Source organism: Xenopus laevis, chromosome 1S (genome assembly GCF_017654675.1).
Source record: "Xenopus laevis strain J_2021 chromosome 1S, Xenopus_laevis_v10.1, whole genome shotgun sequence".
NCBI lineage: Eukaryota > Metazoa > Chordata > Amphibia > Anura > Pipidae > Xenopus > Xenopus laevis.
Window position 1 is genome coordinate 66351388 of NC_054372.1, and position 22144 is coordinate 66373531.

General features: G+C 39.8%; 1 protein-coding gene and 1 long non-coding RNA gene across 3 annotated transcripts in view; one reads left to right on the forward strand and one right to left on the reverse strand.

Moving 5' to 3' along the window:
• The window catches only part of LOC108704460 (glutamate receptor ionotropic, delta-2-like), a 599719-nt gene that overhangs the window by 452115 nt on the left and 125460 nt on the right, over nt 1-22144 (reverse strand). The window lies entirely within an intron of this gene.
• Nucleotides 15819-18703, forward strand: LOC108706751. The gene is made up of 2 exons (XR_001934140.2): nt 15819-16370; nt 18265-18703. It is a non-coding gene; the product is annotated as an uncharacterized LOC108706751 (long non-coding RNA).

The following is a 22144-nucleotide window of genomic DNA, read 5'->3' on the forward strand; positions in this document are numbered from 1 at the left end:
TCTCTTTTGTCCCGAGTCACTCCCACGATACCTTGGACTTACTTGTGGATGTACATAGGTTTCAAAGGAAACTCAAATTAAATGAATTCTTTAAGAACTCCCCTGAAGACACTAGACCCCCATTCAGGGCTAAGAGTACTTTTGAACCCCCCAACACACCTGCACCTATTGACATTTGGCAAAATTCTGGGCACTGACGTCATGAATTTGAAGGGCAGAAATAATATACATGGACACCTTACTCCAGCGGAACAACATGCCATCAAGACACTCAAGGATGACACAGATTTGGTGATCAGGCCTGCTGACAAGGGGGGGTGCCATCGTTCTATTGGACTACACATACTATAGGTCAGAGATTTTGGGCCAATTGGATGATTTGGTAACTTATAAGCCTTTCTCCGGTGATCCTACACATAAGTTTAAAAGAGAATTGGATGAATTCTTAATGTTAGCTAAAAATGCCGGTTGGTTGGATCCCGACATTTACGGTTACCTAGTAACGGAATGCCCTCGCACTCCCATTATTTACACTTTACCTAAGGTACATAAGTCTCTCTCAGCCCCTCCAGGTATACCAATAATCTCTGCAGTAGGGTCCTTATACCAATCAGTGTCTACATATGTTGATCATTTTCTACAGCCCCTGGTATGGTTTAGGATTCCAGCCACATGATTAGGAGACCGCATACTAGTGACTATGGATGTTAAGAGTCTGTTTACTGTGATCCCACACGATCAAGGGATCCAAGCATGTAAAAAGGCTCTACTCACCTTACCTCTGAGGGATGTACCCACAGCATTTTTACTTCAGCTGTTGGAAATGACATTGACCAGAAATGTTTTCAAGTTCAAACAATCTTTGGGACCGCAATGGGCAATGCACTGGCACCATCATATGCTAACATCTTTATGTCATATTTTGAAACCAGTTACATTATCTACTTTTGGGACAGTCGATACGCACGTACTTTTGATATATTGACAATCTCTTCTTAATATGGACGGATACAGAGGAAGCCCTAATGTCTTTCCACAAGCATCTCAATGACCTCGAGACCCCCATGAAATTGACTATAAACTGTGATGGTGATAATATTGACTTTTTGGATTCAAATATCTACATCTCGGAGACTAAGGTGGGCACCAGATTATTTAGAAAATCTACTGATCGTAACTTCATCCTGCATGCAGCCAGCTGTCACCCACTGGCGACAATAAGGGGTATTCCATAATTTCTTAGAGTGATTAGGAATAATAACTGCAGAGACTCAACTCCATGAAATGTTCAACAGGTTTTTAGAAAGAGGCTAATCCGATGAACTTTTGTGCACTCAGCTGGATAGGGCACTGGGATAACTATTGCTGACTACACAGACCAAAAAAGATGCAGCTGCTCCCCTTATTTTTACTACCACTTTCTTGACAGCATCTCGCCAGCTTGCTAATAACATTAACAGTAGTGATGGGTGAATTTATTCGACAGGAGCAAATTTGCGGCAAATTCCCGCAAATGTGCGCTGGCATCCAAAAAACGGATGTTTCGCAAATTTTTCGCCATTTCGCTGAAAATTCGCTAATTTTTCGGCAAAGTGAAATGCCCCAAATTCACCCATCACTAATTAACAGGGATTGGCCTATTCTTAGCATGGATGATGCGCTTTCTCCATATTTTTCCAATAAACCAATTATGGGATATAGGAGAGGCAGGATTCTGAGAAACCTGCTAGTACGTACAGACTTCAAGGGAACAAGGACCCCAGAATCGGACTGGTTATCTAAGCAAAAGAGAACAGAATGCTATAGGTGCCCAGACTGCATCACATGCAGATGCCTTTTGACCGGACCAGATTTTCCCCATCCACATATGGGTAGAAGATTTAAAATCTCACATAGATGGGGGTGCAGTACATCATTCATGGTTTATATAATTGTCCCTGTGGACTCTATTATGTGGGCAAAACATATACTAACCTCAAGGAACGGATTGGTAATCACCGGTCCGTCATCAGCAAGGCCCAAAAAGAGGGTAAGGCTCTTCAACCTGTTGCGAAACACTTTTTGACAAAAGGACATACACTGCCTACTTTCAAGTGCATGGCAATCGAATTCAAACCACCTCTAGAAAGACGGGGTGACAGAGACCTCCTAAGAAGGGAATCAAAGTGGACACTGTGGCCCCAAGGGGCCTGAATGAAACATTGCCAATTGGATGTTTTTTATGATGGTCTTTGTCCCTTTGCATCTAATATTGAATTTTTTCAGATATTCTTTCTATTTGTTTTGATATTCTGCCTAAGTTGTACTTATGTTCTTTTTGTTTCTGTTCTTATTTCCTGCTATATCCTGGTTTCTGTATCTTTACTCTTTTCACTTTGTAACGCTTCATAGTGGCCTTAACTGTTACCTCTTGTAGCTTTTTAGTTTCTTTTTCGCTATATCTGTTACACACTAGGTTGTTCTGTATATGATTTCTATTCTCTTTGTCAACTTTCTCCCTGACCTATAACAAAATGTCTGCCTTTGTGGGAGGGAACAACCTAGGACTGCACTGTTACCTAGCAACTAGGTTTGGCACCAGTATTTGAATTTAAACGTCTACCTGTGCATCTTTCTGTATCCTGATGAAAGTTCCTGTAAGGAACTGAAATGTTGGACATAATAAACCTCATACTTTTTGACTTACCTGGTTGGAAATCTCCTTGGCGTGCTGTCAACTGCTGTATATCTATCTATCTATCTATCTATCTATCTATCTATCTCTATATATATCACCTTAGTCCATAGAAGTCACACTCACAGGTCTTATGGATAATTTAAAAGGTATTTATTGTGGGCACAGAAACTAAAGTTTTGGCTGGCTCACCAACCTGTTTCAAAAGAACCAGCCGAAACGTTAGTTTCTGTGCCCACAATAAATACCTTTCAAATTATCTATAAGACCTGTGAGTTGCGACTTTTATGAACTAAGGTGATATCGATATTTTGAGGACTGCACTCAGGCCTTATTTTTATATAGGTATGGGACCTGTTATCCAGAATGATTGGTACCTGGGGCTGTTTTTGGGTTTTCTACTTGAAAGTCATGTAAACATTAAATAAACCCAAAAGACTGGGTTCACTTCCAATGAGGATTAATTATATCCCAGTTTGGAACAAGTACAATATACTTTTATTTCTACAACATAATTTCAAAAAATATATATATATTTATATATATATAAACCAACCTGTAAAAGAACCGCACACTCAGGACTTATGTAGTGCAAAACAAAAAACTGGTTTATTTCGATGTTTCAGCTCTTACACTCGAGCCTTCATCAGGAGGGGTCCTTACACTCGACCCCTCCTGATGAAGGCTCGAGTGTAAGAGCCGAAACGTCGAAATGAACCAGTTTTTTTTTTTTGCACTAAATAAGTCCTGAGTGTGCGGTTTTTTTACAGGTCGATTTATATAATTATTTAACCAGCACCCAGGCGGCTGTTTTTCTATAAGAGTGCCCCAGTTTTATATATATATAAATCATTCAAAAAGACCAGCAACACCGGAATTTTAGTGAAAGTAAAATTCATATACATCATCACTAAAAGTTTATAGATGATTATGATACAGTGTTATGTTGTACTAATATTTTTGTGAAGCATACTTTTATGCAAAGTGCAACGGGCTTTAAATATTGTATAAAAATCCGGTACAACTATATCCTGTCTAGCATAATGCTCAAAGGCAACTTCCTGTACTATGCTGATAATGCAAACACCCAGCCTTGTCCTTTAAATGCATGTCTATTGACTGCATCCTGGACACCCCAAGAGGGGGGATCATTGATCATATGTTACTCCAGAGGGAAGCTTTCTGGAGTTTTAAATTAGATTGCCTGGTCCCCAGGGGTCTGAAAGGGGCACTGCAATTAAACTGTTTTTTTACAGTATAGGTGATGTATTATTAGAACTCAGTAGTATGACTAATAATTCTACAAACTATGCTTATATGACAATTATGCCTATGATGTTTATGTCACTTTAGATGTACTAGGCATGAAACTGCTTCTTATATGCAGTATATGATGTATATGCATTTTAGGATGTTTGAATGTACTTGGTTATAATATGCAATGCACTAGTCACTTTTTTCAGGTGATGTCAGTTCCCTAATTGATTTGATATCATTGACTATTTAAAATTGATGAAGTTCGGGTGTGGATGCCTTTAGAAAGGTCCTGGAGAGGACTGAAACGTCACGATGGCTGTATATGCACTCCTGAATACATTTTATTTGTTTCACAAAAAATCCCGGTGTTGCTGGTCTTTTTGAATGGTACATGTTTTTTTTACCGTGCACCTGGGTAGTAAATAGACACGCGGTGTGCCACCCTATGGACTATATATGTATATCCACAAATATATCTATATATACATATATATATAAAATGCAGGGATTGGCAGCACTCCAAGGAAATACATCAAGTCAATAATTCAAATGAAAGTAGAGATTTATTGGTGATCCAACGTTTCGGCTCAGCACAGAAGCCTTCGTCAGGGAAAGAAAAGCAGTGCACAAGTGTTTGGGGGTTTAAATAGGGTAAAAAATGGCTCCAAGACACCTGTATACGATGCCTGTCCCTCATCGTTTGTTATGCAAAGCAGTATATACATGTGGATACAAAGGCAAATGTTGTTATCCATGTTAGGTATGCCCCTTTGTATGGGAGAGTTCTGCTTATACACAGGGTGCGTCCTACTGTTACCCCACTCTGTCACATTATTCTGATGTATAGCAAGCTACCCGTCCTATGCCCTGTATAGATGGGCTGTAAATGCACCACAAACCCACAGTGAGCGGTGTTGTACCGTTGCTAGGCAACCCATGTCCGTCGCCGAGCACTCAACTGCTAGCAACCGCAAAGGGGAGCCAGCAGAGACAGCGCTTGTGGGTGAATGTTAGCGGAGGGTTTTTGCGGAGTGTGCAGTCACTGAAACCAACGGCTGCCTACTGCCAGCGGTTCTACCCAGCCGCATCATTAGGGTTACATGGGTGCCACCGGCCTTCGTACTACTTGTGCTCAGCTCACCTTGGTATAGGGACCCACATGCAGGGCAGGGTAATACAAACACGTTAGGGTCATGCAGAGTTATGTTAGGGGAACTGACTAAAGCACCACCGCGTCCTTAAGCCAATTAACCTCCCAGTGGTCATCAGTGGAACAGACAGACAGGGCAAATATGGATACATAACAGATGCATATAGTCAGAGTGAACTGCACTGTGTTTACATAAGAAGGGGAGGACAAATGGGTAAACCAAAATGACAATAAACATAATTGGACAAAAAAGCAACATTTGTAGCAAGCTATATGGCAACAAAACAGGATACAAGGTAGTAAAAGTCAATATTGTTTCACAAAAAGCAACCCAAAGGCAGGGTCTCATTGAGACCTCGGGGAGCAACTGTGTCCAGTTTCAAAATCCAGCGGGACTCCATTCTCAGTAGGGCCTGGTCCCTATCACCCCCTCTTACCAAGGGGGGTTGATGGTCAATTGCCATGCACCTGAATGTAGGGAGAGTGTCCTTTGTTGAGAAAATGTTTTGCCACTGGTTGTAGAGCCTTACCCTCTTTAAGAGCCCTGCTGATGGCAGACCGATGGTTTGCTATTCTATCCCTTAAAGTCGTACAAGTTTTTCCCACGTAATATAGTCCACATGGGCAAGTAATGATGTATATAAGATAAGATGAGGTACAAGTAAGTCTGTGATGGATTTTGAACCTTTTGCCAGTATGGGGGTGTGGAAAATCAGGTCCAATTAACAGGCATCTACACGTCACACAATTCGGGCATTTATAACATCCCAGCTTTTTATTCTGTGTTAGCCAATTGGTTTCTTTATGATCATGTCCCTTGAAATCTGTGCGGACCAATAAGTCCCTTAAGCTTTTGTCTCTCTGATCATGTCCCTTGACATTTAGCCCCAAGGCCCATGATGGGATACAAGAGAGACAAAAGCTTAAGGGACTTATTGGTCCGCACAGATTTCAAGATACATGATCATAAAGAAACCAATTGGCTAACACAGAATAAAAAGCTGGGATGTTATAAATGCCCGAATTGTGTGACGTGTAGATGCCTGTTAATTGGACCTGATTTTCCACACCCCCATACTGGCAAAAGGTTCAAAATCCATCACAGACTTACCTGTACCTCATCTTATCTTATATACATCATTACTTGCCCATGTGGACTATATTACGTGGGAAAAACTTGTACGACTTTAAGGGAGATGAGTGACAGGCATCGTATACAGGTGTCTTGGAGCCATTTTTTACCCTATTTAAACCCCCAAACACTTGTGCACTGCTTTTCTTTCCCTGACGAAGGCTTCTGTGCGGAGCCGAAACGTTGGATCACCAATAAATCTCCACTTTCATTTGAATTATTGACTTGATGTATTTCCTTGGAGTGCTGTCAATCCCTGCATTTTGTCTACATACTTCTCAGACTAGCACCCAGGTTTCTGCATACTAATGGTTGTGCATTCCATTCTGTTTGATCATATATATATATATATATATATCCACAAATATAGTTCCTGTTTCTCTGTAATATTAACAGTACCTTGTACTTTCTCCAGTTAAGTTTGAATTAATTCTTATTAAAGACAAAATAATCTTACTTAGGTTTATTTAACATTAAAGTAGTAGACAAAGTATGGCGATCCAACTTACAGCATGTCCCCTTATCCAGAAAACCTCAGGTCCTGAGCATTCTGGACAACTGGTCCAATGCTTATACAACATATTTACCCACAACTATAAGTATATATTTAAATCATGAATATATGTACTGTAGTAATATAGTTTTGCCTGCTTAAATCACTGTTGGTTTTATGCTTTTAGAATTTTTAAGGAATGCATTTCTAAATGCAATTTCCATTGTCAGATATAAAGGTTTTCAGATTTAATGTTCATCTTGGCAGTTGTCATGATTTTTCTTTTGAGAATAACCATATATGGCAGAGCTATACAGAGATTCTGTATATCTAAAATGAAGCTCTATTAAACAGACATATCCAAGTGACTTGTTGGACATTTCAATCACAAACTGCATGCATGATCTTTTGGAGCTTTAGATATTGTGGCCCAAGGCCACTATTTAATATGCTAATACGCATGCTTTCTATCACTGAAGGTTTAAAGTTCACATCAGATGGATAGGATTTAAATTCTTTTCTGAAATGAGGGAGCATGCACAAAAATATAGATACATTAGTAGAAATCCATCAAATAGTTCTGCAGTATACAGTTACATTTTCCTTTACATTGTTTTATAAAATGTCACTGCAAGATTTTTGATAAAGAAGAAGCAGTGAGTAGCTATGAATTTTATTCTAAAGATAATATTGGAGAAACGTGCTAAATTAGGTCCAGATGGTGTCCACACAGGGATTTCATTTGATGCTTTCCTCTATCAGTTCTAACAAATTATCCTTATTATTTTATTGAGTCAACATAGTATTTTGACTTACTGCTACAACCCCATATGTTCTTCATTTGCTGTTACTAAGATTAGTTCTGCAGTAAATCTGAAAGCATGGCTATTTAATGCTCATGTGCTGTACCATCTTTTTGTTGCAAGACCAGGCTACTTTTTTACTGGAAGTCTGGTAAACCACACAATTATCCAACAACCACACAGGTCTTGACTTAAACCCCCTTAATTTAAATGTGTTTTAAAAAGAAAAGAAAAAAAAGCTTTTTGAATTTGGAATCAAAACTACCTACAGTATTTGTAAAATATGGCGCACGCAGCTTATTATCTGATATTTAAAGGCTGTATAAGCTTAATTATAACATTATAGATAATAAAGATAATTTACACAGTAATAACTGGGGAATAATTATCCTATTTATAAAAGTTTTATTTAAACAGAAACCTTGCCAAATGTTAGCTTGACTAATACATAATTGCATACTCAATGAACTGGATTAGTTAATTAGTATGTCCTTTGATATATGCTGGTCCCTCTCTATTAAAAAAAATAATTTGCTTATCACCCTAATTCCAGTTTTATATGTATTATTTTATAAACAATTTCCTTTATCACAAATCAGATGCTATGAAGTTAAAAAAACTATTACAAATGATACCCTTTCACACTGTAGTATACTGTGGGAGAGCAGACCGACGATTGAAATCCCCATGAGATAATTCCTTTATGCTCCACAATGTTAAATGGATCATGTTAAAAACTCATTCATCTCACCTTCCGCTGCATTAAAGTGACCTAGTTATATTTTGCTCATTGACTATACTAGAATACACCAGTTTGTTCAAATTTTGAAATAATAGAACTAAGCAAAGGAACTTTGGGAACAGGCACAGAATATGTTTTCCCACCATGTTAAGGTTGATCTAAATTGAATACCCCGAAGCACTCCTTGTTCTGGGGAGCCAAATTTGAATTTCTCTTATTAATCCTATAGGAGCTGTTTTGCAAATTTAAAATGGAACGGTAAATTGTGCTGAAACCATTTTAATGGTTGAGCTAAGATGTAATGGCTGACAAAGTGCCGAATATTTCTCCATTCTCTATTTGTACAGTATTAAAGCAATGCCTAAATATAATATTCCATCTGCTTCAATAGACATCAGTTTTCTTAATTTTGGCACTAACAGCCAAAAAAAAGTTATTGGCTTAACCCTTTTAAGTGCCAGCAGAATTTGACATATCGGTTACACGAAATGCCAGATGTTTTTTGTGCTCGCTTTAGGGGTATTTTCTGAGGGGAAACCTTTAGTTTACCTAGGAAAGCTATACATTGTTTTTTTCAGGAGAACCTGAGCTTTCTAAATCTATCTGAATTTTCATGTATTTCCACGTCTGCTAAAAGATTTATAGCGCTAAATACAAAAAGAAAAATTCCTATTTTTCAATATATATGAATTTATACCAGAAAATATTTAATTTTACACATGAAAATCCAACTGATTTGGAAAGCCTCTTGAATGTGCCTATACCAGACATGTATAGTCTTACGGAGATTTAGGACTTCTGTACAGCAAAAACTCCTGGCAGTATATTACCAAATTTTGAAAGCACTAAGGCAGAAATAGGCATACTTTAGATTCCAAGGCCAAAAAAATCCTAAAAAAGTAGGTTTACCCCAGAAAACTATATATTTTTTAAAAGTACAAATTCTGCTGATTCCAAAATGGGTAACTGTGTCTCTCTACTCCTAACTACCAAACATCAAAGCTTGTCTGAACATAGCGTTTTTTATAAAAATGTATCAAAATTCTGAAAAAATCACTTTAAATCACTTGCTGCCCACATATCCCACACTATTTTAGGTACCAAGTAAAAGCACCCTGAATATGATTGCCAGAGGTCCACTTAAGAGTTTGATGCCTATTGTGCATAAGATTACCAAAGCATCTGGCATTTAGAGGCCCCAAAATGAAGTTAACGCATACAAATAGTCCTGTGCGTAACTTCAGTTAATGGAAAAAACATTGACTGCATTTTTTGTGGGGTAAAACACAGAAATATATGTTTACCCCCAAAACCATATATTTTTGGAAATATACATTCTACCGAATCTAAAATGGGTACCCATGCCTTTCTGCTCTAAACTGTCATGATCGCCGCCCGGAGCAGGTCCAGGAGCTCCGGGCGGCGCGTCCTTCCCTGCCGGCGTTGCTCCCAAAATGGCGGCGCCCATGGCCGCCACATGGGTAGCGTACTTCCTTCACCTGGGAGCGATGGCTTGCAAGGTCCTTGGAGAAAATCAGGATGTTGTCTAAGTATACGACCACAAACTTCCCCAAGAGATCCCGGAAAATGTCGTTCACGAATTCCTGAAAGACAGCGGGGGCATTGCAGAGACCAAAGGGCATTACGAGGTACTCATAGTGCCCATCACGAGTGTTGAATGCTGTCTTCCATTCGTCACCTTCCCGGATGCGGATAAGGTTGTACGCCCCACGGAGATCCAACTTAGAGAAGATTTTAGCCCCCTTCAGTTGGTCGAAAAGTTCTGCGATCAGAGGCAAGGGATACCGGTTCTTAACGGTGATTTTGTTTAGACCCCGGTAGTCAATACAAGGACGTAGGCCTCCATCCTTCTTCTCCACGAAGAAAAATCCAGCCCCTGCAGGAGAAGTGGAAGGGCGAATAAACCCCCGCTGTAGATTTTCTTGAATATATTCTTTCATGGCAGAGGTCTCTGCTGGGGAGAGAGGATAAGTGCGACCTCTAGGAGGCATGGTTCCAGGCAGGAGATCAACTGGACAATCGTAGAGACGATGAGGAGGGAGAAATTCTGCAGACTTTTTACAGAAGACATCAGCGAACTCCTTGTAGAAGGAGGGAAGCGTCTTCAAATCTGACGAAGAAATATTCACCCTCTGGATGGGTTCAGCAGGAAGGCAGTGCTGTTGACAGTAAGGACTCCAACAGGAAACCTGCCCCGAGGACCAATCAATAATAGGGTTGTGCAGGCGTAACCAAGGAAGCCCCAAGACGACTGGAACAGAAGGACAGGAAATAATCAGGAACGATAACTTCTCTTTGTGTAAAGTCCCAACCTGTACAGGCAATTCCCCAGTCGTCATAGAGATAAACTCGGATTCAAGGGGTCGATCATCAATGGCGGTTACACGAAGTGGAGGAGTCAATGGAAACAGCGGAACATTCATGTGCTTGGCAAAGAGAGCGTCTATGAAATTGCCGGCAGCTCCAGAGTCAATAAAAGCAGAGCCAACAATGGTCTTAGAGGACAGACGGATCTGTAAAGGCAGAAGAAACCTATGAGAGTTCTCTTGTGACTTGGGAGTAACACCCCCTACATGAGTCTTTGCAAGGTTACCTTGAAGAGGGGAACTCTGAGGCTTCACAGGACAGGAGTTGGCAAAGTGGGATTGACCCCCACAGTAGAGACAAAGTCCAGCCGTACGTCTCCTGAGTTTCTCCTGTTCAGAGAGACGAGCTCTTCCGACTTGCATAGGTTCCTCCGGAGGAATAACAGAAGGCTGCTGGGAGATAGGAGTTAATAGAGGTCTTTGAAAGCGAGGAGCCAACATGGGTTGAAATTTCTTGACTCTGTCTCTATCAGCTTGATGTTCTCTCTGACGAGTGTCCACCTTGACCGACAAAGCAATGAGGTCTTCAACCTGTGTGGGTAATTCACGGGAGACCAGGTCATCCTTGAGGCGGATAGAGAGTCCATTGTAGAAGGCAGCATGATAGGCATCATTGTTCCAGCAAGTCTCTGCAGCGAGGGTACGGAACTCAATGGCCTATTCCGCTACACTACGATTTCCTTGGCGGATCTGGAACAGACGAGAAGAAGCGGTCGCCACCCGACCGGGAGCATTGAACACCGTCCGGAATTCATGAAGGAAGGCTTTGGAATCGTCAATTAAGGGAGACTCCTTCTCCCAGTGCGGAGATGCCCACTCGAGCGCTTTCCCCGCCAGACGAGTAATTACGAAACCAACCTTTGCTCGTTCAGAGTTAAATTCCGCAGGTTGCAGGGCGAACCGAATCTGGCACTGGTTCACAAAACCACGACAGGCTTGAGGGTCGCCACTGTAGAGAGGCGGTGCAGGAATTCGCGGACCAGAAGTGGAGGATTGTGTAGCCATATCGGCAGCTAGCGTGGGCGTTGTCGGCGTTGGAGTAGTCGGCGTGAGCATGGATAACTTTTCCAAGATCGACTCCAGTGTGCGTCCGACGTAATTTTGCCGAGCTTCGTACGCCTCCATGCGGGTATGCAGACCTTGAAAGGCCCTGCCGAAATCTGGCTGAGCTTCCTCAGTGGGATCCATGGCCCAAGTATAATGTCAGGGAGCCGGGAGGTCCCTCCAGGGAGGTAGTCGGGATCGAGGAGGAAGCCCTCTTGAGGGAGCAAGGTCGCGGTGTCCAAAGGGTTAATCAAAAGAGTAGTCGGGATCCAGGCAAGAGTTCAAAGGCAGGCAGAATATTAGCAAAGTCCAAAAGTCCAGGCAAGAGGTCAGCAACAAACAGGAACAAGAAAGTCTTCAGCAAGGCAGACAGGAAACCCAGGAAACTTCACAGGAATGAATCCTATACTTGGGCGCCATTCTGGCGTCTTGGTAAGGCTTTTATATTTGAATTTGGCGCCATTCTGACGTCATCGGCGTTCTTGCGTCGACGCGCTGACATCATCGCGCCAGCGCCGCTACCCATGTGGCGGCCATGGGCGCCGCCATTTTGGGAGCGACGCCGGCAGGGAAGGACGCGCCGCCCGGAGCTCCTGGACCTGCTCCGGGCGGCGATCATGATAGTACCCCCCCCCTCACGGGGGCCCTCCGGACCACCAGGACCTGGCTTCTGGGGAAATTTGGAGTGGAACTCCCTCACCAGACGAGGAGCATGGACATCAGAGCGTCCTTCCCAGGAGCATTCTTCAGGGCCAAAGCCTTTCCACTTAATGAGGTACTGAAGAGAGCCCCTGGAGATTCTGGAGTCAAGGATCTTCTCCACCTCATATTCTTGTTGACCATCCACAGAGATGGTAGGAGGGGGAGGCTGGACAACGGAAAAGCGGTTGGAGGTAGCGGGTTTCACCAAGGAGACATGAAACACGTTGGGAATTCGCATCTCAGGGGGAAGCTGAAGTCTGACAGCCACAGGGTTGGTCACCTCTGAGATGGAGAACGGACCTACGAACCTCGGACCCAACTTAGGAGATGGTACCTTCAACCGAATGTTCCTGGAAGACAACCAGACTTTATCACCGACCTTGTAGGGAGGAGAGGGTCTACGTCTACGATCTGCAAACGTCTTATGAACCAGAGCACTCTTCTCCAGGTTTGACTTGGTTGCAGCCCAAATAGCAGACATGTGGGCTGCATGGTCATCAGCGGCCGGAACATCAGACAACACAAAGTCTTGTGGGAAGGCTTGAGGATGTTGACCATAAACCGACATAAAAGGGGACCTTCCAGTGGAAGTGTGGCAGGCATTGTTATGAGCAAATTCCGCCCATGGGAGGAGATCAGACCAATCATCTTGACAAAGGGAAACGTGGTTCCTCAAGAACTGTTCCAAGGCTTACCTTCCCTCCCTGGAGGGACCTCCCGGCTCCCCGACATAAACGAAGCAGGTAATTACATCTTTATACTACTTTTTTTAATTTCAAAATAACGTAGAAAAGGTATTGCACAGTACGATTAGAAAATACACTATTCGCAATGGCAATAAAACATTCTTTTCATGCAAAACAACACATGGTGCAGTAAGAAAAAAAAGCTATAAAATTGTGTAAGTGTGTTTATGTGTGTGTACAAAAGACAAATTGTGTGTTGGGGTGCACCTCGTGTTCTTCTGCTGTCTATTGATGTCCATCAACCCCTCCCAGCATCCATACACACACCCCTCCATACTTTCACATAAATTACATATACCCATAACTATACTAACTATAGAGTTTAGTATCACAATAGCCTTTGATATTATGGGGCAGATTCACTAACCTGTGGAGTTGCACTAGCGCAGTCTTCGCCGCACTTCGCCAGGGCGCCGCTAATTCACTAAAATCCGAAGGAAAGCGAAGTTACGCTAGCGATGCCTGATTTGCATACGGCGCCAAGTTAAAGTACAATGGACGTATATGTAGCAACAAATACATTACACTACACAAGCCTGGGAAAGCTTCATAAGATAAAATAGAGTTGTTATAATGCCCTACACATGAGCCCACTGTATAGTTTAGGTGCCATATGTTAGGAAATGTAGGGGGGAAGGAGGGTATCCCCAAAAAAATTACGATCTTTTTCAGCCTATCACCCTTAAAAAAGGAAAAGACGCCAGCGTTTTTTGGGACTTAGAAAAAATAACTATTTTTGAAGCAATCCCTATCTACTCTATTGCACTTCGCCTGGTCTGAGGTGGACGAAGGCAAGTCTGGCGCAAGAGGTAACGTTCAGTAAAATGCGCAAGTTAGTGAATTAGCATAGCGCAACTTCGCCTGGCGTAAGGGTGCGATGTAGCGCTAGAGTAGGTCCACTTCGCTAGCGAATTACGCCAGCACCCGTTAGTAAATCGGCAAAGTAATGAAATGACATCACGCTGGCGAATTTGCGCTATTTTGCCCCTAAGTCTGTCCAATAAATCACCCAAGCCACTCTTAGTGGCATTAACAGAATCAGCCATCACGACATCACCAGCAGTTCATTCCACAACCTCACTGTCCTCACTGTGAAGAACCATCTACGCTGGTTCAAATGAAAGTTCTTTTCTTCTAGTCTGAAGGGGTGGCCTCTGGTACAGTGATCCTCTTTATGGGTAAAAGGGCCCCTGTTATTTGTCTATAATGTCCTCTAATGTACTTGTAAAGTGTAATCATCTCCCATCGCAAGTGCCTTTTTTCTAGAGAAAACCACCCCAACCTTAACAGTCTACCCTCATAATTAAAGTTTTCCAATCCAAACATAGATTCTACATTCTATGACATTTAAAAGGTTAAAGGAAAATCTTCAGGCTGCGTATTTGAGCAGCTTAAGCAGAATCACATATAATACCATCTGGCCCCAGAGACTTCAGCAAAGAGAGAGAACTTCATTACACACCAAATGGTTGGGCAATTTATATTGTCAGGATCCTATCCATGTTCTAATGGATAAGACAGACTTACTTGAGGAAGCATGCATCTTCTAGTGCAGTTTTATTACATTTCCATTACTAAGTATCAGCTGAATGACTGCTGTGTTTGTGATTTTCATTTCTACATATTTATGCATCTAGAATATATTATACATGCTTCACCAGGTAAGAGTAACATCTTCTTTTTTTACGGTTTAAGTGATTGTGATAGATTTCAGTTTAACTTATGAATCTTGTCAGAATGCCATGATATAAAGTTCAGAACTATTTTAAGTACTTGGCACTGTCTTTTTGCAAACTTTGGCCTATCTCTGAAACCACAGTATCAGGCTCAGTTTTACCTGTAGTGGTGGGAGGGGGAGAAAGTGTCAAGCTGCAATTAGCTACAGTAAAAATCAAAAGCATAATTGCAACCTATAGGAGTATAAAATAAGCAATATTTGCTACAAGGAAGCATGAGAAATAATACAATAGTGCAGTATCCAAAAATTAGTTGGACTCACCACACACAACGTGATTCAATGAAATAGTTCCAACAAATATATATAGTATAAGGTGCCAAATGTGCTTATAGTTCAGTGCCCCTGACTATAAGATGAAAATAATCTCCATATACTAAACTATTTCACATTGAATCATGCTGCGTGTTGTGTTTCCAACAAATTTTTGGATACACTATTTTATTTCTTGCGCTTCCTTGTAGCAAATATTGAATTTTGTACATTGAGCCCATACAGAGGGACTGAGGAATGGAAGCTGCAGCTTTTCTTTCCACATTCACTGATTTTGGATATAAAAAAACATGTTATTCACTAAACTTAAATTTACATAGCTATAGGAGCATAACACTGCCTGTTGCCAGCCCAGCACTAAAGGAAAATCAAGCTGGACTAGGATATGGAGGACAGGAGAAAAGCACACTGGTGAACATGTCCTGAATGAGAAAGGAAGCTATTTTACAACAAAAAACATCCATGGAATATGTAAAAGGAGCAAATGAACACAGATGTTTACAATAACAATAATGCATATTAACATTACAATAATAAGAGAGGAGAAAAAACTGTGAGTTTCTGCCCCCCCCCCCCCCATGCTCTATGCTTCTTACTTTCTAGCGTCAGAGCGGGGCCGCATCGCTAGTGCAGGGAGCAATATTGTGTCCGATGCACTGGCAGAGCCGAATTTTCTTTTTAAAAATAAAAATTGGCATTATGGGAGTTGTAGTGCGAAGGAAGGCAGGGAATAGGGGAGGGGCTTAATCATTAAATACAGTGGGAAAAAGTGCAGGAAACCATTCTTACCTTCTAACGGGATGGGAGAGTCGGTGTTCTTATCTAGGATGGTGCAGGTCCATGGAGGCCATATATTGGAGGGTCTTTGGGAGACCATGTCAGGCCAGGACGGGGAGCAGATCCGGAGGGACCAGGAAGGAGTAGACCACGGCACAGAGCCAGGCCCCCAGACTACCTTAGCCCTGAGGTGGAAGGCCAGATGCGATACAGAAGGAGTCCATCCAGGGATCAGGGACCATTTGGGAGTAGAGATGGTAGAGCGGGGACACAGAAAGCAGGCAGCAGGGGCACAGCCGGAGGTGCTCGGAGTTAAATGGGGAGTCACAGAGCAAGTCGCGTTGCTTCAGGGGAGGCGGCAGCAGGCACCGGGGATTGAACGTTGTTGAGGGGGAGGAGTCAGATGGCCTGGGGCCCAGTAGAATTAACGCCATCGATAGCCACTTCGTCCTTGGGTAAATCTGCCCCTTGTCTTTTTCTAGAGTGTTAATATGGTTTAACACTGTTGAAGGTGGGATCAGCTAAAGATTTAAAGCTGTGTGCTAGAACTTATCACACTTTAAAGGTGAAAGGGACCTTTATTTGCATGCCTAATGGTTGTCTTATAATGATATGCAGCAAAGTAATGGGCAATAGGAGGTACGCTATCCTATAGGACCCTTTTTAAAACTTGCATTTTTAAATGTTTTAGAGGTATTCGTATTTCTCTGTCAGATCGTTCAGCACTTTTTTTATTCATACTTTTTTAATCAGAAGTTTTATTTTAAATGAGTTGACAATCGTGGTTTTAGAGTTTGTGAGTTTAGTCGTGGTTTCAAAAACCTCTAAAACCACTAAAATCAGACCTTTAACAAATAAGCCTCTTATTTGTTAAATGTACAAAACAAAGTTCTTAAGAGTATATCCCATCTGTTATTAACTAAATATAACGATTCGAAGTATTTTAATCCATCGATCGCACGAAATTCCTTCAATCAAAAAAAGCTTAGAAAGCCTATGGGGACGTTCCCCATAGGCTAACATTGAGGTTCTGTAGGTTTTACTTGTCGAAGTAGGGGGTCGAAGTTTTTTTTAAAGAGACAGTACTTCGACTATCGAATGGTCGAATAGTCGAATGATTTTTAGTTTGAATCGTTCGATTTGAAGGTCGAAGTAGCCTATTCGATGGTTGAAGTAGCCCAAAAAAACTTTCGAAATTCGAAGTATTTTTCTTCTATTCCTTCACTCTTTCCAAATAAATCCAGCTGAGAAACAGTGCTAAGACCATACTAATTTTATGATAGTCAATCTCATTTCTGAAACTTCTTAATTCTAATTACAACTGCCAGAAAATCTTACAGTGCATATTTAAACAATTTGTGTGATAACTGATAAGTAACACTAGCCAATATTTTATAACTGCTTCATATTCCATGTTATGCTTATCTTTCTCTCCTGAAGCAGACCAAAATTAAAATTATATTTTGTAAACAGAAAGCCTAGAGCTGCTCTCAGGGGAGAAGAAAGCATTACTTTTAAGGGCTTAAAATTGCTTCACATCTGTTTTAAATGTTAATCAGGGTTTTGATGGAAGAAAATCTATTTGCAATTTTTACTAGTTTTGCTGTAAGGTTGACTAGATTCTGTATAGATTATAGAAAGGTAATTTTTTTTCTATTCATTATAAAAATTGGTGATATATTTGAAGGTTTACTAAATTTTGTTCGAGACAACAATATCGTTTTGAGATTCTTCCAATTTCATTTTAATTATGTCAGAGCGATCTTATTTAATCAGATTTTTGCTCTAGTACATTGGTAGCCCAGCCTAAAACTGAAAATACTTTGGTTTGTGCTACTGTCACATAAAAAAAATGTCTATGGTACCACTCAGCAAATAAATGTTAAATGAGTAAAGATACAAAAATATATAATAGAAAAAATAATAATAAGGAGAAAACACTCACAGTTCACCTCAGTCCCAAGGTGCAAAAACCAAAAACACTGTATCCAAAGGATGTGAGGATCTCCAAAAATAAAGCGACAAATAGAAAAAGTAGAAAAATAGAAAAATTTATTAGGACATGAAGGACATGTCCTAATAAATTTTTCTACTTTTTATATTTGTCTCTTTATTTTTGGAGATCCTCACATCCTTTGGATACAGTGTTTTTAGCCAAGCCTAAAAGCCAAGGGTGCTTATCATAGAAAGCATTGGAATTTGCTTGGTTTAAGGTGATATGTAGTTTCTGAAAGATATGGTATTATGGAAATTTTAAGGCTAATTTATCTTACATGGAGTTGGGGTTTGTTCAGAAACTGCAGGATTTCACAAAGAATGGACATTTAACCTCTTCTATTTTACTTTCAGGCTAACTTCCTGCAGATGACCCTGCCACTCAGACGTACATTGTGTTCTTCTACATCTAGATTTTCAGCGGAAGCTTTTGAATCAATGAATGAATGGCAGGTTGGTTTCACACAGAGATGACTGCTGTTTCAGGAAGGGATGCTGCTTGTTCAAATTGTACAGAGGATGTCGTCGTAAGAGGAAGAAAGGTGTCTTGGTTCAGATCTGCTATATTTATATCATTGACACTGTTATTTGATCTTAATTGTCTGTGAACTCTTGGACTGTTTTTTTACTTATTTTGCTCTAATCTCCAGCAAATGTTCTCAGTGTTCTCTGTAGTGCTGTCAAATGTTGTTGATCTTTTATCCTTCACTCTTTTGAGGTTTTATAGTTTGCTTTCAGTTAGCATACAACATCGACAAACCAAATAAAATGAGCCATCAGCAATGACTATCAATAACGAAATTGTGGTTTTACAACTAATTGGTTAAAATGCATTCAAGTATAATTAACCGACTGTTTCATTGACCAGTTTAACTAGTATTGATTTATCTTATAACAGAGAACATTATACTGTACATTCACTTCTGTGGCAAAAATTCTTTCTTTGAAAGCAGGCGAATCATAAGCGCAGAATATATATTGATGCAAGATTAGTATCTGTATACCTAGTAGAATAATAATTAAAGGGAAATTATTATAATATTCGATGACCAATGGATATTTTGATACCACATCTATCAGTATTAACAGACAGCATAGATAATATGATTGAACACACCTTAAAATTGTTTATAGGAGTGCTAGTGTTTGTATATCTGTATAAATTTTAAAAAATATTTTGGAGCATGCATGGGTCTTTCAGTACAATAAGATTGAAGAAAAATGAAAAGGGCTGTGCATCCCAAAATAACATTTTGTCCAAATAAAAGTCAATCAAATGTTAACACTAAGCAAATCCCCAATATATATTAACCTCATGCACCGATACTTCTTATAAAAATAGTATTGATATAGTACAACTAATATGAATTATTCATTGCATGTATGAAGTATATGCTGTAGCATCTGGCGTGGTGTACAGCAAGTGTGGCTGTGTGTATAGTGAGTACAATTCCTTTTAGTATTTTTTTCCTTCATATTATTATGTATAAAATAAAATACATTAATTTCTAGTTGCAATTTAAAATATGGATACCATCAAAAATACTTGCGAACTGTCATGCTTTTATATTTACAGTATAATGGGACTAATTCTAATTCCAACACGACCAAAGACTATAATCTGGTTTTAGTTCATGCATGAAGAAGATGGTAATACATCATGGAGACACTCTCATTAATTATTAAGTTAATCATTAATCAGTTTTTCCATGCTTTGTTATTCTTTCATGAGCGCTCAACCAATCATGAAAACTGAAATACAGGAAAAAAATACATACAGAAGTTTTAACAACTTTTTTTTAACTTACCATGCTTTTTATTTGTCACTTAGATATTCTTCTATGTTTCTGAAGGGTTTATAATTTGGAAGATCCACAAATATATACAGTAGTTTATGAAAGAAAAGCATCCAATCAAACTATGTTTGCTCTTACGTAGTAACTAAATGGTTGTACTCAAATGGTAGTAGGAAGTAATGGAAAGATATGGAATTTAGATGGAGCAGATTGTGCTGAAAAATGAGCGTTTATGTAAGTGGAATTAATATGTGATGGCAGTTAGACTGGAATCAGAGGTTGAACAGAGGATTAACAGAGCACAGACGGGCCTAGGGAAGTGTGAAAGACATTTGCCAGCTAATTATTCACTGCAGTGTTCCATAAGGCTACTTAATATTTTAAAAAAATTAGTGGCACTTCTAATAAGTGCATGTTTCTTGGCTGCACTAGCATGTGATTGCATCTAGTTGAATATTCTAGAACTGTCCTCTATTTTCCTCTATTGATCCCTCAACTTTCCATATGTTGTAAACACAATTTGTGCCATTTGAAGGTGTAACATACTCATCATACAATGAGCTACCATACTGTTTGCTTGCAAAAGTAAAAAAAAAAAAAAAAAAAATAGCACTTTGACTAAAGGCTAGGTTATGTGAAAAATCAATGTCATACTGTACACATAAAACCCCGCTAGAAGGGCAGCAATTATTGTTTTTAATTTGAAGAAGAACTAAAACTTTTTTAAAATTTAGCCCCATTCCTTTGGTCCCTAGGGGCCCATCTTGAAAAACAGTGCTGTAATGAAGAATTTGGAAGGGGATCTTGGTTTCTAATGTAATGGGGGCTTAGTTTAAAAATATTTTGAGGGAGGTTTAGTTCTCCTTTTAATACAATCATCACATAATAACACTTTGGATCATGATCAGGATTCACCACTTGACCGACATGGTTTTTCCATTCTATTATTACACTGTAAGAACAGACGCTAACCAAAACACAAAAAAGTGTAATATGTGTTCAAACCTGTATTTATTTTCACATAAATTCCTGTGAATATGATGTTATATTTTTGTAAGTTTCAATTTTTAATGGTCTTTAAACTAGTTAAATGACTAAAATGAGCAGGCAGCTCTTGTGAATATCAAAAACAGTCCTGTTTCAATTTTACAACCGATAGCAGCAATAATGCAAATAATTTGCACACAAACTATTTTCTGTAAACATTTTTAACATGTTACTGCTCACCAGCCAAACTTATGATAGTGAGCATACATGCAATTAAAAATATTCAGCTGTTTCACTGTGTGAAATGTGTCATCAAATTTAGAACACATTTGTTTTAAAAACATTTAATAGAACCGCTAGCCTTAAACAAAAACTGTTTAATAAGATGTCAGTACTTCTGCATATGAAAGTGGGTATCACACATTTCACACAATTTAGCTTTCAAGCAGGACACCCACCTGCTGATAACAATGACAATATAACCACTGACTCATTTGCAACTCTTTAAATTTAGCTTTACAGAGAAAATAAGTTCCGTTCAATTATTGTACTAAATTAAAGGGAAAGATTCACTAAGTCAGTCACAGAGGTTAAAAAATAAACTGTTTCTGATTAATCACTAGAGCGATTTGTTCTAGCACAGGAAAGGTTTGTCAGAATCATTAATCCCTTGCAACTTGCATCAGAAATTAATTATCAGATTATATTAAATATTAAATAAAACAACATGCAATTTTTAACCGGCATAATCCATTTAGAAGCAAAATGCTCGATATCCCTCTGTGTAGCCTGTCATTCACATGAATATAAACTGCCTATCACCAGGAAATGTTTGTTTTCGAATTGAAGACCTTCTATCATGAGCAGTAACAGGCGGCTTTCCATTCATGTGAAAAAAACAGCTGACAGAGAAACACTTGATGTGCCATATACTTTAGAGCTAAGCACTTATGCTCCAAGCAGGCACACATATTCTGACAAACTCATATTTTGATCTGCTTTTGATAAACATGTCAATTTATTAAAGGGCTGTTATTGCTTAAAAAACATTTTAATCACAGGGAGGCTGTCACAGCAAATACTCAGTACAGGCATGGGATCCATTATCCAGGAACCCATTATCCAGAAAGCTCCAAATTACGGAATGGTCAACTCCCATAGACTCCATTATATTAGTAACAATAATACTTCTTGTAAGAGGCCCTCACCATATATTTTCTGGTTCTGTCACCATGTGCCCACTGCCATTTCAGGCAGACATATTGGGAAACAAGAATACTGAACGAGAGTCACAGAGTCAGGACAGTGACCCAAGCTCGAGTTGATGGACATGTCATATACACCATGTTGTTTGGATGATGGGAACAATAAGCAAAAGCATCAGTGTGGCTGCTTGAACACTGACACACACACCCACAACAGATGCCCTGGTAAACTCAGTATTTCAGGCA